Genomic DNA, 15,522 nt, shown 5'->3' on the forward strand with positions numbered 1-15,522 from the left:
ATAGCTATCACAGATCATATATGATCAATATGGACATCTACCAGACCATGCATACCTACAGAGTATTCTGAGTAAACAAATAGCATCATCATGGGAAGAACTGGTTCCAATATTCATGTGAAAAGCAAGCACAAATCTATTACTAACTAGAACCACAACAAAGGCTTACACACATTTCTAGGCACATCCCATGACATGCTCATGTGTAATATTTTCAATACACCCCAGAAGATACCAGTTGACATGTGAGATTATAAAATATCATTAATCCAAGTCACTGCCTTATTTCAACAGTTGTGTGAATTACTATTTTATTAACAACACAGCAATATGTTTTTAATTTTTTGAACATTTGTTTATTTTTGAAAGAGAGAGCCCAAGTGGGGGAAGGGGCAGAGACGGGGGGGGGGGTACAGAGGATCTGAGGCAGACTCCAAGCTGTCAGCACAGAGCCCGACGCGGGCCTCGAATTCACGGACCACGAGATCATGACCTGAGCCAAAGTCGGACGCTTAATTGACTGAGCCACCCAGGCGCCCCTAATATATGTTTTTTTTAATGTTTGCTTATTTTTGAGAAAGAGGGTGACAGAGCATGAGCAAGGTAGGGGCAGAGAGAGAGAGAGAGAGAGAGAGAGAATCCGAAGCAGGCTCCAGGCTCTGAGCTGTCAGCACAGAGTCCAACGTGGGGCTCAAACTCGTGAACCTCGAGATCACGATCTGAGCTGAATTTGGACGCTTAACCGACTGAGCCATCCAGGTACCCCAGCAATGTATCTTAAAAAAAAAAAATGACTTGTTGGGAGACATGCGAGAAGCTTTATGCTTCTTCAAGTCCCAAGATTTCCAGGCTCCTAACAATTGATAATGGGAGATTTCTGCTTCCAGATTAGATGAACAAAATTTATACCTGCTTAAAACAACTTGAAAAATGAATGAATTCTGCATCTCCCTCTCTCTGCCCTTCCCCTGCTCCCTCTTTCTCTCTCTCAAAAATAAACAAACATTAAGAATTAAAAAAAGAAAAAAAACTGGGGCACCTGGGTGGCTCAGTCGGTTGGGCGTCAGACTTCGGCTCAGGTCACGATCTCACACTCCGTGGGTTCAAGCCTCACGTCGGGCTCTGTGCGGACAGCTCAGAGCCCGGAGCCTGCTTCAGATTCTGTGTCTCCCCCTCTCTCTGCTCCTCCCCTGCTCATGCTCTTTCCCTCTCGGTCTCAAAAATAAATAAAAACATTAAAAAAATAATTTAAAAAACTGAATGAAATAGATGGGAAGAAAGGCTGTCCAACTTCAGACTTTGTGAACAGCAACCCACGAGAGAGTCAACAAATGGGGAGATCCCATTCGTTGTCCAAGCCAACTGCTCAAAGAAACAGGCTCCAGTAGAGACAGGGGACCCAGGCAAAGCCTGGCCATTTTCCATAGTAGCTAACTGACATGGAAAATTTACGATCATCAACAGATTTAGAGAAGTATTTGATAAAACCTACCATCCACATCTCGGAAATATCATCAGCAAACCGGACAGAGCAGATATGTCCTCAATCCATTCAGGAGCAACTGCGAGAAACCTACAGCTAACATCAGACTTAACTATGAAAAGATTCAATGCTTTAGTTGCAAGACTGGGAACCAAGCAAATTATCTGTACTATTTCCATGCCGTGCGGATGCTGAATTCACAGTTAATAGAAAACACTGATAAAATCCTTCCTCGTAATTCTACATCTTGGGACAATTCTGAGCTGTAGGACTATACAGAGTTTCTTTGGTATAGGTATTCTTTGGACAAAAACCAAGAAAGTTGACACTTATAACCACCTACTCTCCCCCATACACACCTGTGGCTTCAATCCTTACAGTGTAGAAGAAAGAGCTCTATTGCATGGTTATCCGGACTGACATAGAAAAAAGGCAAATTGACTAATAGCCGGCAGAAAATGTTCTCCTATGCGCATGAAAAGTACAGGACCCACGAGCCATAACTATACACGCTCTTCTTTACAACTGTTAAAACTAGTTCCCGTGTTACTATGGCTAAGTGCAGTCATTACGGCAGCAGTGGAACAAGAAACAGGAAAAACCTGAATAACTACTGACCTGGCAGGTAATACAGTTTAGATATTCAAGTAGATTTTCTTATTTGATGCAACAAAGCCATAGCAAAGAAACTCTCTGTAATTCTACACGTCAAAATCTTCATGATAATTTCCTGAGGAAAAAGATCGGAAATAATGTTTGAAACTAAAAGCAAGCAGAAATGGAGATACAATCATTGAATTGCAACCACAATTTCATAACTACGGAGTACCATTTAAGTATGACGGGTCTAAGTCCTAGTTATAACCTACTTACCTAACTGCCGAAAGTTAAGCTCTTCCAAAAAATCTTGATAGGACCGAAAATCGTCATTTTTCCAAAGTCTTTTTATGTTATTTCTACACTCAACAAGGAGCTAGAACTCACAATCCCGAGATCAAGAATCACATGCTCTACCGACTGAGCCAGCCAGGCACCCCTAAAATTGTCATTTTTATCATAAAATCAACTGCTCTAGACATCAGTGTGCCTCAGGGGGAGCCCGGTAAGGTTGGATGAAAAGGATACAGAGTCCCTCCGAAATTATGATTTTAGAGCTCCGTTCTCTCAATAAAATGAACCCTCAAAAAAGAGAGTTGAAGGGGTGCCTAGGTGGCTCAGTCAAGTGTCTGATTGTTGATTTGAGCTCAAGTCACGATCTCATGGTTTTGAGATTGAGCCCCGCGTCTGGCTGCGCGTCTGGCTGTGCTTCTGGCTGCGCGTCTGGCTGTGCTTCTGGCTGTGCAGGCTACGCGGGGCCTGCTTGGGATTCTCTCTCTGCCCCTCACCCTCTGCCCTGCCCCTGGGCAGAGTGGGGTGGAGTGGGGCAGAGAGAGGGGAGAAGGACACAGAGACAGAGAGAGGGAAAGAGAATTCCAAGCAGGCTTGGGACTGCCAGAGCGGAGCCTGATGTGGGGCTCAAGCCCACGAAATGTGAGATTATGACCTGAGCCCAAACCAAGAGTCAGACACCCAAGCGCCTCATAAACAGACGTTAAAAAAAAGAAGAAGAAGAAAAAGAGAGTTGAGGATCGATGATGTACAAGAAGAAACGATTTTTTGTGTTATGGTTTGAAGCACCTAACAGAGGAGTTACGTAGTACGCTGATCCATTTAAAACTATTTCAGGGGCGCCTGGGTGGCTCAGTGAGTTAAGGCGTCCGACTTCGGCTCAGGTAACGAATGATCTCGCGGTCCGTGGGTTCAGGCCCTGTGTCAGACTCTGTGCTGACAGCTCAGAGCCTGGAGCCTGCTTCAGATTCCGAGTCTCCTCATTCTCTGCCCCTCTCCCGTTTGCGCTCTGTCTCTCCTCTCTCAAAAATAAACATTAAAAAATAGTAATAAATAAACCTGCTTCACAACGTACACGTATAATCACACATTTGAATGGTCTCTAAAATGAGAAGGGTCAAGAGATAAGGTGGTATGGAAAAAACAGAAACACGCCCAAATGTGTATGTTTCTTGCCCACAAGTAATAATCAGTCACGACAACAGTAAGAATGGAACGAAAGAGTAAAAAACAAAAAGGAAAATAGCAAAACTAATTATGTCTTTTCCAGACATCTCTAAAGAAAGGCAACATAATCTTCTTGAAAAACACAAAGGCTGAACTGCATCACCTATTTATTACTTACTGTATCCCAGGGTAAGAGCAAGAGCTTTTTGAAACCCTGTTCTTACCGGTCGAGAATGACCTGCATTAGCCGTTGGTCCGTATCTGCCAAGTTCTACTTAACCAAGTGGCAGCAAAATCGCCCCAGGACAACAAATGCATCTCCTGTCCACAACTTTTGAATTCTCCCCATATCCATTTCCTTTCCCCATTAGATTCAATGAGAATTACCTCAGAAAATTAGATTATTACAGACATTTAGCCACTACCTGTCCAGGAATCGCTTCTGCCCCCAGGTTGAATAATGAAATTTGTCAGACTGAACGCACTAGCAGTAACGGCGGCAGAATTTCGTATTAATACTACTCGTTATCGTAACATGAGGAATAAGAAGAGAAGCAACAGAAAAAACACAATGGGCAGAAACTGCATTTTATTAATCCTCACTTGCACAGCAGGCAGGGTACCTGGGGCTTAGTGTGGATTTCCTCATCTGACCCTCAGGACAACCTGAAAAGCAAGAGAGCAGCACAGCTATTAGATCATCACAACGGAACATTCCGTATCCCCCGCCCCAGAAACCACCTCCGACCTGCTCACTTCTCACTTACAACGGTTTTTCCTTCTGCGTCACCCACTGCTCCTCCTCGTCTTCTTAGCTGGGCTCCTCTTTGTCTGAACGTTGGGGAGCTCCTGGGCTCTGGCTTGGAATTCCTTTTCCGTCCACACTTACTCTGCAGATGAAGGGTTCTAGTCTCGGGCCTTTAAGTATCATCTCTGTTGGCTTCTGACACCCAGCGTCTTATTTTCAAGCCGAGGCCACTGTGTAAAAACTACAACAGCTTACCCAACATCTCTGTTTGCATGCTAACAGTCACTTCAAATTTAACCCATCTCCTAACCAAGCCCCCCAGCCTTCTTAAAATAGACTTCCCCATCTCCATTGGTAGCAATTACATCCTTCTAGTCGCTTAGGTCAAAATCGAGTTCTTTTTTTATTCTCTTTTTAACTATTTAGATTTATGCTGACCGATACGGTCGCCATTAACAACTTAGCCACGTGGGGTTACGGAGCAGATGAAACGTGGCTTGCCTGAATTGTGAGGAACTGTAAGAGTAAAATATATGCCCAATTTCAAACTTGGTAGAAAAAATGAATATAAACGATCTGTTTTTATATTGATCACATTGTTGTAATGATAAGCTTTGGGACATGTTAAACTACATTAAATATATTAATATTAGCTCCAGCTGTTTAACTGCTTCAATGAGATTGTCTGGAAATTTTTACTTCCGTATACAGCTCACGTTATGTTTCCGTTCAACAGTAATGCTTTCTACAAAACGGATTCCAGGGGCACCTGACTGGCTCAGGAGGTAGGGCGCGCAGCTCTCGATCTCAGGGTTGGGAGTTCCGGCCCCATGCTGAGTGTGGAGGTTACTCGAAAATAAAATCCGAAAAACAAAAAAACAAACACGGATTCCAGTGAGTGTGGTTGCTGAGGCAATCCTGATCAACCGGAATACTAGTCCCTGCGAGACATTTACCGGAGAGCCTTTTACAGAGGTAAGGAAATCGAGACTGAAAGACATGTTTGGAATTTGGGGAGGGAAAATGGGGAATAGAAAAGAAATCAAGGAGCTTTCAAAACCTGCTGGTTCATTTAGAGTAGTACTCAAGTTGTATTTTACTGAAGCTGCTTTGCCTGTTGTATCGGAATGCTAACAAATGCAGGGAATATTATAGGCACAGAATATTCCACAGCACTTGTGGAAAACCCGAGAGATAACAAGCCGTATCAGAAAACCGAGCAAACATAAACATACAAGAGTATCAGGAATTTCCTTATAAACCAACAATGATCAGGGGCGCCCGGCTGGCTTCATCAGTGGAGCGTGCGACTCTTTGATCTCCAGGTTGTAGGTTCTAAGCCCTCCCTCGCTGGGTGTAGAGATTGCTTAGAAATTTTTTAAATCTTTAAAAAAAATATAAAGATAAACCAACAGTAATCAAGTAGAAGATGACAGAAAAGCCCATTCGTAACAGAACTTATTCAAATTTCAATATCCATACTGGGAAAAAAGGTTAAACGTCTCAAGAAATACAAAAGAAATCTTGAATCAATAGATGGGCACCTTTATTCAAGGCATATATTCCTTAGGAACCTACTTGAATTTGGTACTGGCTCAAGAATTCAGAGCATATATTCCTTAGGAACCTACTTGAATTTGGTACTGGCTCAAGAATTCAGGGCACCTTTATTCAAGGCATATATTCCTTAGGAACCTACTTGAATTTGGTACTGGCTCAAGAATTCAGAGCTTTAACTGTAAAACAGAACTGAAAGTTGCAATGACATAAGGCAAATTCCTGATCTGCCAGGAAAAAAAAGATGAAATTAAACGCATTTCTTTTCACATATTCAAACACATTCCACATAGGTTAATAAATTGTATTTTAAACTGTGAAAACCTGCTGCCCAAGGGGAAGACATGGGGTAAGTTAAGAAATCATATTAATATATAACCTCACACGGAGTCAAAACATTTTTTTCAACGTATCTGAAGATGCGTTAATGTATGTATGTTTGAGCATGGGAATATTCTTGAAAGTTATGGGCCGGGCAGAGACATGGATTAAGAAAAAAGAGTAAAACTGGGGCACCTGGGCGGCTCAGTCGGTTAAGCATCCGACTCTTGGTTTCTTGGGTTTGAGTCCCGCGCCAGGCTCTGTGCAGACGGTGCAGAACCTGCTTGGGATTCAATCTCTCTCCTTCCGTCTTTCCCCTCCACCGCTTGTGCTTTCTTTCTCGCTCTCTCAAAAATAAACAAACTTTTAAAAAGTAATTTAAAAAAAAAAAAGAAAAAAGGGTAAACTAAAATATTTACAAAGAAGAGGACTACTTTTTGTTAAGTATCTGTTAGGCTGAGAACATGCTACTGTTCTTGTTTGTGAAATATCAATCGGCTTTTAAATCACGGTAAACCTTACATAACCAGTCCCTTTCTGTTTAGCCATTAAAAAAGGCACTCAGCTTCTACCTGTCACTCATTTGCCTGTATCTGAAGAGAAGGCAATTTCTTTCTTTTGTTTTAATAGTAGCAAAAATCATAACCACACAATTTGCTTGCCATTTAGGATCTGAAGGTCTGAGTCTAAGGGTGAGGAGTTCGCCAAGGCCACAATATATACACCAGTAGCAACATCCCTCCACGATCATGACCGGAAGGCCTAGATCCTTGAAGTGAACATCCCGGTTCCATATTGCAAGTGTAGATGAGTACGTAGACTTGATCCCAATATTAAGCATGCTCTCTGACTCACTCTATCACGACAAGAGGCGGAGTTCCCTTTTTTTTTTTTTTTACTTTTATTTTTTTAGGGGGTGTGTGGATGGTTCAGTCAGTTAAGCATCTGACTTCGGTGCAGGTCATGATCTCACGGTTCATGAGTTCAAGCCCCGCTTCAGACTCTCTGCCGTCAGGGTGGAACCTGCTTCAGATCCTCTGTCTCCCTTTCTCTGCCCGGGATCCCCTATTCCCACACTCGCACGCTCTCTCTCCCTCTCTCACAAATAAATATTTAAAAAAGAGAGATTTTTCTTAAGTAACTTCTACAGCCAGCATGGGGCTTGAACTTACAACCCTGAGATCAAGAATTGCCCGCTCTACTGACTGAGCCAATCAGGCACCCCCCCCCCAGAGTTTACTTCTAATTTTACGATGCCTCACACACATGGTTACTATGCAACACACAAAGAGCTAAAGAAAATTAACCAAACACGCTAAGTGTTGAAATTGTAAGTTAGGTATACAAATGAGACCTACAAGAACAAAGAGCTTTCCTCAGTACCAGCAATGATTGTTTTTAAATATTTGGGAACTACTGGGGTGCCCGGGTGGCTCAGTCAGTTAAGCGTCCAACTTCAGCTCAGATCATGTTCTTCCGGTTTGGAAGTTTGAGCCCCACATCAGGCTCGCTGCCGTCAGCACAGAACCCGCTTCAGATCCTCCGTCTCCCTTCTGTCTCTGCCCCTCCCCTGCTCACACTTGAGCGAGCAAGCTCTCTCTCTCAAAAATAAGCATTTAAAAGACATATTTGGGAACTACTGATTTTGATAATGGAAAAAAAAAGGTAACTCAGATCAACATTCGCACTTTTTTCTAATGTTTATTTATTATTTTTGAGAGAGAGAGACACAGCGCTAGCAGGGAACGGGGAGAGAGAGAGGTAGACGGGATCCAAAGCAGGCTCCGGGCTCTGAGCTGTCAGCCCAGAGCCCGACACGGGGCTCAAACCACGAGATCACAACCTGAGCAGAAGTCAGATGCTTAACCGACTGAGCCACCCAGGCGCCCCCCCAACATTCCTACTTTGGATAAGTAAATACAATAGGCAAAATCTATCTTACAACTCGTCTTCCAAGTTTCAATAACCTAACGAGTTAGGAAAAGCCTGGCCAAGATCTAGATAAGAACGTAGGCAGGTATGCCCAGGACTCAAATGCCCTTTGCGCAGAGGGCATTGCTTCCACTGTGACCAATTTCAAGTCTTTTTCCTAACAGCTACCAGTTATCTTTTATTTTTTGTTTGAGAAAGAGAGAGAGCGAGCAGGGGAGAGGGGCAGAGAGGGAGAGAGAGAGAAAATCCCGAGTAGGCTCCACACTCAGCACGGAGCACAACACAGGGCTCGATCTCAGGACACTGGGATCATGACCTGAGCTGAAATCAAGAGTCAGACCCTCAATCAAGGGAGCCACCCAGGCACCCCAGAGTTACCTTTTGAAGGGGCGCCTGGATGGCTCAGTTTGTTAAGCGTCCAACTTCGGCTCAGGTCATGATCTCACAGTTAGTGGGTTTGAGCCCCTCATTGGGCTCTGTGCTGACAGCCTGGAGCCTGCTTCAGAGTCTGTGTCTCCCTCTCTCTCCGCCCCTCCCCAGCCAGTGCTCTCTCTCTCTCTGGTCTCTCAAAAATGAGTAAATGTTAAAATAAAATAAAATATAAAATTAAATTAAATATAAAATTAAAATAAAGTTAAATTAGATTAAATTAAAGTCAGAACAAGCTTATCTTCTACTCAAAATCCTTCAATAGCTTCTCATCACTCAGGATAAAATGCAAGCAAAACCCTTGCCCTAGAAAGAGGCCTTTCTGTGATCTTCCGTGCCCCTCAACCGTGTCGCTCACCTATGGCTCACCACGTCCCCCCGCAACTGTTCTCTCCTCTTCCTTAAGAACTGGAGCAACTATCCCCGCCTCGCCTCAAGGAAACTCGAAAGCTGAATGTGAAGATATGATGACCAAAACTTACTGATACAAGGCAGGTCAGTGAGGTATTGGTGAGAACGACATTACTGTAGAACCATATATGTACCGTGATCCCATTTACGTAGGAAAAAATGGGCAACACAAAATACATAGAGAACCCTAATCAGATACATAGAAAGATCTATCCATGCACATCTCTGGAGAACAACATGTTTGCTTCAGTACGGAAAAAGTTGTGGAAATGTTCCTGAGTGTTTACCATCGAGATCGGGAGTGTTAGAATTTATGAGTGGGGACGGCAGGAAGAGAAGTTTTTTTCCTGATGTGTCTTGCTTCTCATACTTAATATGCAAAAATTAATTTATAACCGACAGGAAAATAAATCAAGAAAAAATTGAAAGCAAACCAGTGCAAATCTCTGTAAGACCTTAAACATACTTCTTACTCTCTCCAAGCCCCCCAGATTCCCCATTTCTAAAACTGGAGATGTTTATGCATACCCTAATTAGCAATTAACATTGAGGGTATGCTGATGTAGCGGTCAGAGAGTGCTGGGCCTTTATACTCATTCTTAAATCCCTGTCCCGCCCCACAAACACGGTCACAAACAAAATTATTACTCCTATCACGCATTTGGAATGAAAAGAGATACAATACGTGAAAGTCATCTTGTCACCTGCAAGGCAGCACACGACCTTCTGGGCTAATTGTCGTAACATTTGGTTATTTCTTAGGTAACAGCAACCTACCCATCTCTCTCTCTCCCTTTCCTAAGTATAAACTACATTCCTTTGTAGCAGGAATTCGGTTTTATGCTAACTAGCTGAATTCAATCCCAAAAGTTCAAGCTCTGTTCTTTTTACCTAGAGACCCCTAGTGACTTTAGGTTTCACGTGGCTATCAGAGCAGTACTTGAGCTGCAGCTTCAAAGCTCCAGGAATTATTTCCCTGAGGATACGGTCGAGTCTAGGTCAGGTCTCGGCCAGGTCTCTGAGCAGAGGTTCTACAGGGTATCCTGATCCAGAAAGCAGGAACCCTGCCTGGCTTTGCCAGCACACTACTCTACAGCTCCTATGATCAGGAGACATGGTTTGGGGGTTGGCTCTTGCGGCACAGCAGACTCCAAAATTCTATTGCTAGCAAACCACAAAGAGCGAGAGAATCAACTGCAAAGTTTTGGGAACTGGAGAGAAGCCCCCCCCCCCCCCAAAAAAAAACCCATACACACATAATACTTAAGAACAGCAGTGACTTCTCTATATAGCAATGATAATCAAATGAAAATGTCATCATGGAACCACACACCGGGGTGATGAAAAAATGTAGAAAATAAATTCCTTGGTTAGAATCTTAACAGGGACTGTAGAGAACCTCTATGAAGGATTCATATACCGGACGGATTTACAGAGGTTCTAAAAGGCGGATTAATTAAATTGACGTATACACCTGAGCCTGGGTGGGGAGCGTCAGTATTCTAAATAATTTCTCCCAAATTAACTCATGATTTACTCGAGATTGTACTAAAAATCTCCATGCGAGGTGAGAAAGAAACAAAGAAACGGCACCGCCTGCTACAAGTAAGAATAGGATGGGGGCACCTGGCTGGCTCTGCCAGTAGAGCGCGTGACGCTTGACGTCAGGGTGAGTCAGGGTCACGGAGTTTGAGCCCCATGTTGGGTGTAGAGCTTACTTGAAAGAAAGAAAGAAAGAAAGAAAGAAAGAAAGAAAGAAAGAAAAGAAAAGAAAGAAAGAAAGAAAGAAAGAAAGAAAGAAAGAAAGAAAGAAAGAAAACAAGCAAGCGAGGGGGCGCCTGGGTGGCTCCGTAGGTGACTGGCTGAGGTCATGATCACAGGATCACGAGATCGAGCCCCATATCCTGCTCCGCACCGAGCGTAGAGCCTACTTGGGATTCTCTCTCTCCCTCTGCCTCTTCCCCAGGTCCTTGTGTGCTCTGTATCTCACATACATCAACTTAAAAAAAAAAAAAGAAAGAATAGGGTGGTGTGGTTAAGGGCTCAAGAGTTTAGAGAGTTCAAGGTGAAGAAAGTAGGGTTCGAAGGATAATGAGCAAGTTCTATATTGGGAGGGAAAAGTAGACTGCAATTCTCACTCTGATCCAAACAACTACATCTCACATGAGCTTAAAATCTTGAAATCAAATAAAGAATAAAATGATTACCTTAAAAGCCCAAAAGCACGCCTAGTGTACATTCAATAGTATAGATTTGACTGTGGACAACTGCACGTTAGTAGAGGCACTAGGCTACGAATGCAGAATATGGAAGGGGGGTGGGGGGGACTTTGGGAGGGAAGTGGGGAGTGGGAAATGGGAGGGAAGTTAGGAGAGGGAAGGAAGAGAAAGCTAAGAGAGGGGAGATTAGGGAAAGGGAGAGGAGGGGGGGGGGGAGAGCCTGGAAGAAAGGAAGAGAGAGGAGTTAGGAGAAAACAGCAATATGAAATGGCCCGAAACAGCACTATCCAATGTCTGCTGAACACTCGGACCTTGCAGGAAGCGTTCTGACGAGGATGATCTCATACGCTGCTGAATGTACACATTTATATGCTGTGAATTACCTAAATCTACCACGTGCACACGTTGATAGTATTCTATTACCACTTTTTGCGTTTTCATCATGAGGACAAAGTGAGCCAACCCATGTGGCAAGTTTTGTAAATCGGGAACCGGCACAGTGATCATAGCACTGTTTCTAGGTCTAACTAAACACTTTACATCCGTGCTCTCTTACTAAGAGCCCACCTTACCAGGCTGGGAATACCTGAAATAAGCCCCTTCGAGGCTTGATTTCATCAAGGCTTCAAGACCATTCTTTTTCACACTGGTGTCTGGCCAACCCTGGGGGTGCTGGTGGCGGGGACCCTCCCGGTGCCATTCCTGTGGGGAAAGGCCCCTACGATGTCCGCCCAGGAGCTATAAGCCCAAGTGCAAAGAGAGGGGGACAGCAGTGGAAGCCGGGGGACCCCTCCGGGCTGGGCCCCATACAGCCCTCCTCTGTTGGTGAAGACACAGCTTCTGTCACGGTTCCAGTTTTGCAGTGCATCCCACATAAAAGATACAATTATCCCCTGAAAACTCAAGGATATAGAATGAAAAGCCCTAACGACTCCAAGGATGGGTCAGCAAGGCCCACTGGGGAAACAGGCAGATGAGCACTCCCCGAGCACTGAGCAATGCAGACAGGTCTTCACAACAGCAGAGACGAATGCAGACATTCTAGTAAAACACAACTGACATTTGTCCAGAACGTGAATGAAGAAATCCTCAAAACTCACGCTGGGAGTTTGAAACCAGCGGACGAATGTGCAGGGCCCTGTCTGGCGGGGGTCTACTGTGCTCAACAGAAATTCTACAGAAGGCATCGCCTTTCCAACAATCATGGCACCAGACAATATTAAAGCTCACCTGCAACGATCAATCGGGGAAAAATTTCCAGAAATTACCCCACAAAAGCAGAGGAATGAGGGCCATTCGCCACAGCAAATGATGCTGTAAAATGAAGACATTTAAACTGTTTCCTGGGAGGCTTGGGTGTAGACGCAGATTCTGGGATCAGAATCAACAGCTCATCTGACACAGGGCAAACTGGATGTTTGTGGGTGACGCTCGGGCACCGGGGGATAAACTAATCCTCACATCTCACTAAAATGTCCCCAAAAATCCAGAAACTTTTTATCAGAAAAGTCGAAAAAAATCCAAAAACTTTTTATCAGAAAAGTCTAAAAAAATTCTACACAGGATCAGAAATTACACAGTAAAGCACGAAGTGTATTGTTAACATGTCTACACCACCCAAAGCAATCTAAGGATTTAATGCAATCCCTATCAACATACCACCAGCATTTTTCACAGCTAGAACGAATATTGAAATTCATACAAAACCGCAAAAGGTGAGGAATGAAACATGAGGCATAGAAACGTGCCCCTGGAGGGATGTCCATGGGGTTCTCCTGAGAGATGGGAGCCAGCTGCAGAAACGATGTGCAGGACTAGGCGCCCCCACTCCGACGAGGGGCAGAGAGGAAGACATCTGCCCTTGCGGGTGTGTTTCCCAGCTTGGGAAGGCCGGAGAAGAGCTGCAGGGCGCTGCTCAGAAGGCCAGACAGGAGCACCAAATCACACCGGAGAGGGGCAGTGGAGGGACGGCCAGCCTGGGGGAGACCGCTCAGGATCCGCTTGTAAGCCTTTGCGGCATTCCGCCAGTTTGAACGGCCAACGGTCGTATTTTTCAAGGAAAGTATCGACGAACACACGTAACGAAATACATGGGACCTCATGGTGTGCCTTTACCAAGTCCCTCCATTTCTCGAGGTCTCAAATTCTCTCCTCTCTAAAAATCAGTGAACACCTGCTCTTTGAACAGTAAGTGCCAAGAGCAGTAAGTACCAATTAATAATAAGAATAATAGCAGTAACAATAAGGTCAGATGGGCGGTGCGTGCCGGTAGTCCTACTACTGGGAGGCAGGCTTGAGCCCGGGGAGTTCTGGGCTGTAAGCGCCCATCGTGTCCACACTAGATTCGGGCATCAGTACGGGCCCTCCCCTAAGCGGGGATAGTCAGGTTGCCTACGCAGGGGTGAATCTGTCCAGATTGGAAACGGAGCAGATCAGTAATTATAAAAGTACCAAGAAGCTACAGGAAAAAAAAAAAAAAAAAAGAAAAAAAGAAAAAAAACAGCTACAAAACGATGTTGAGGAAATTTAACAAAACCTCAAATCAATAGAGCCATAGTTCTGTATGGCAAGACTCAGTTATTGAAGACGCCGATTTTTATCTCCTTTGCAGTTGAGAGCAGTAAATATACTAAAAAAATCCCAAAGTATGTGACACTGAGGGCAGTGCTGGCCAAGGGCACCTTCTGCAGTGACAAAAACACGCTACATTCGCGCTGCCCATGACAGCAGCCACTAGCCACAAGTGGCTTTTAAGTGTGGAAGCGAAATTCAATTTTATTTAGTTTAAAATAAATTCAGATTTAAACAGCCACCTGTCTATTAGTGGCAGCTCAGCTTTGGGGAACTCATTCATAAAGTGAAATTAAGGGGCAACGAGAGACATTTCTCATCCTAGATACTAAAACAGGAGTTATAAAACTACCAAATTCAAACTGTATGGATTTGGGTCGAGTATTGACGGAGTCGGAAAGAAGTCGAAGATAAAATGCTGCCGGGGAAATTAGAGATTTGTGGAAAAACTGAACTGTTAAATCCGCACTTCCCAACTGACACTCAATACGTTATACACAGGTTAGAACGCTGCACTTCAAAATGGAATACAGGCGTGCCTCGTTTTACCGCACTTCGCTTTGTTGCACATCACAGATACCGCGGAGTGTGTGTGTGTGTGTGTGTGTGTGTGTGTGTGTGCGCTGCCGCTGTTGTTTTTACCGACTAAAAGTGTGTGTCAACCCTGCATCACACAAGTTTGTTACTGCCATTTTTTCAACGTCATTTGCTCACTGGGTCTTTGTGTCACATTTTGGTAATTCTCACAATATTCCAAACTTTTTCATTATTGTTCTATTTGTCACGGTGATCTGTGATCAATCATTACAACTCCCTGAAAGCTCAGATGATGGTTATTAGCACTTTGAGCAGTGAAGTCTTTTTAAATTAAGGTATGTACATTATCTTAGACAGAATACTGTTGCACACTCACTAGGCTACAGTATAGAGTAAACGTAACTTTTACGTGCACCGGGAAGCCAAAAACACTGGACTCTTTTTATTGCGAGATTTGCTTATCGTGGGTGGTCGGGAACCATACCCTTAATACCGCCGCCGAGGTATGCCCGTAAAGCTACAATCGCCGGCCTGCAGGATTTCTATAGAGTATCTCAAGTAAGAAGACAAAAATTAGAGAAGTTCAAATACAGAGCCTGATCGCGGTTTTTCAAAAGGAAGAATTCTTAAAGGTTACCTGTGTGCCGGTATACATGCACCGTCTCCCCAGGAGTTGAGGTGGAAATGAGGCTCTAGCATGAAGCAGGGCGGAATTAAGAGGTGTGGTTGTGCATATGCACATACGTAAGTAACTTTGCTTATCAGATCGGCTTTAACAAGGTGGGCTGGGGGGCGGGGGGCGGGGAGCAGAGGCTCCAGAAATCCTCAAAGGCCTTTTAAATCTCTTCTTACTCTTTCTCTAGGCATTTGAGCAGCGTAACTCCTCTCGTCAAAATAATTTATTTTTTCAACGTTTTTTTATTTATTTTTGGGACAGAGAGACACAGAGCATGAACGGGGGAGGGGCAGAGAGAGAGGGAGACACAGAATCGGAAACAGGCTCCAGGCTCCGAGCCATCAGCCCAGAGCCTGACGCGGGGCTCGAACTCACGGACCGCGAGATCGTGACCTGGCTGAAGTCGGACGCTTAACCGACTGCGCCACCCAGGCGCCCCTCGTCAAAATAATTTAATTCTCAAATTGTGGGGAAACAAATGTCCCGTGTTTACTACCTGAAGAGCTCCAATTTTAACATTTCATCGAATCAGGAAGAAAATGATACCTGCTACAAAGAAGGGCTGTGAGGATTTATGGAGTGC

Source organism: Panthera uncia, chromosome X (assembly GCF_023721935.1).
Source record: "Panthera uncia isolate 11264 chromosome X, Puncia_PCG_1.0, whole genome shotgun sequence".
In the NCBI taxonomy this organism is placed as follows: Eukaryota; Metazoa; Chordata; class Mammalia; order Carnivora; family Felidae; genus Panthera; species Panthera uncia.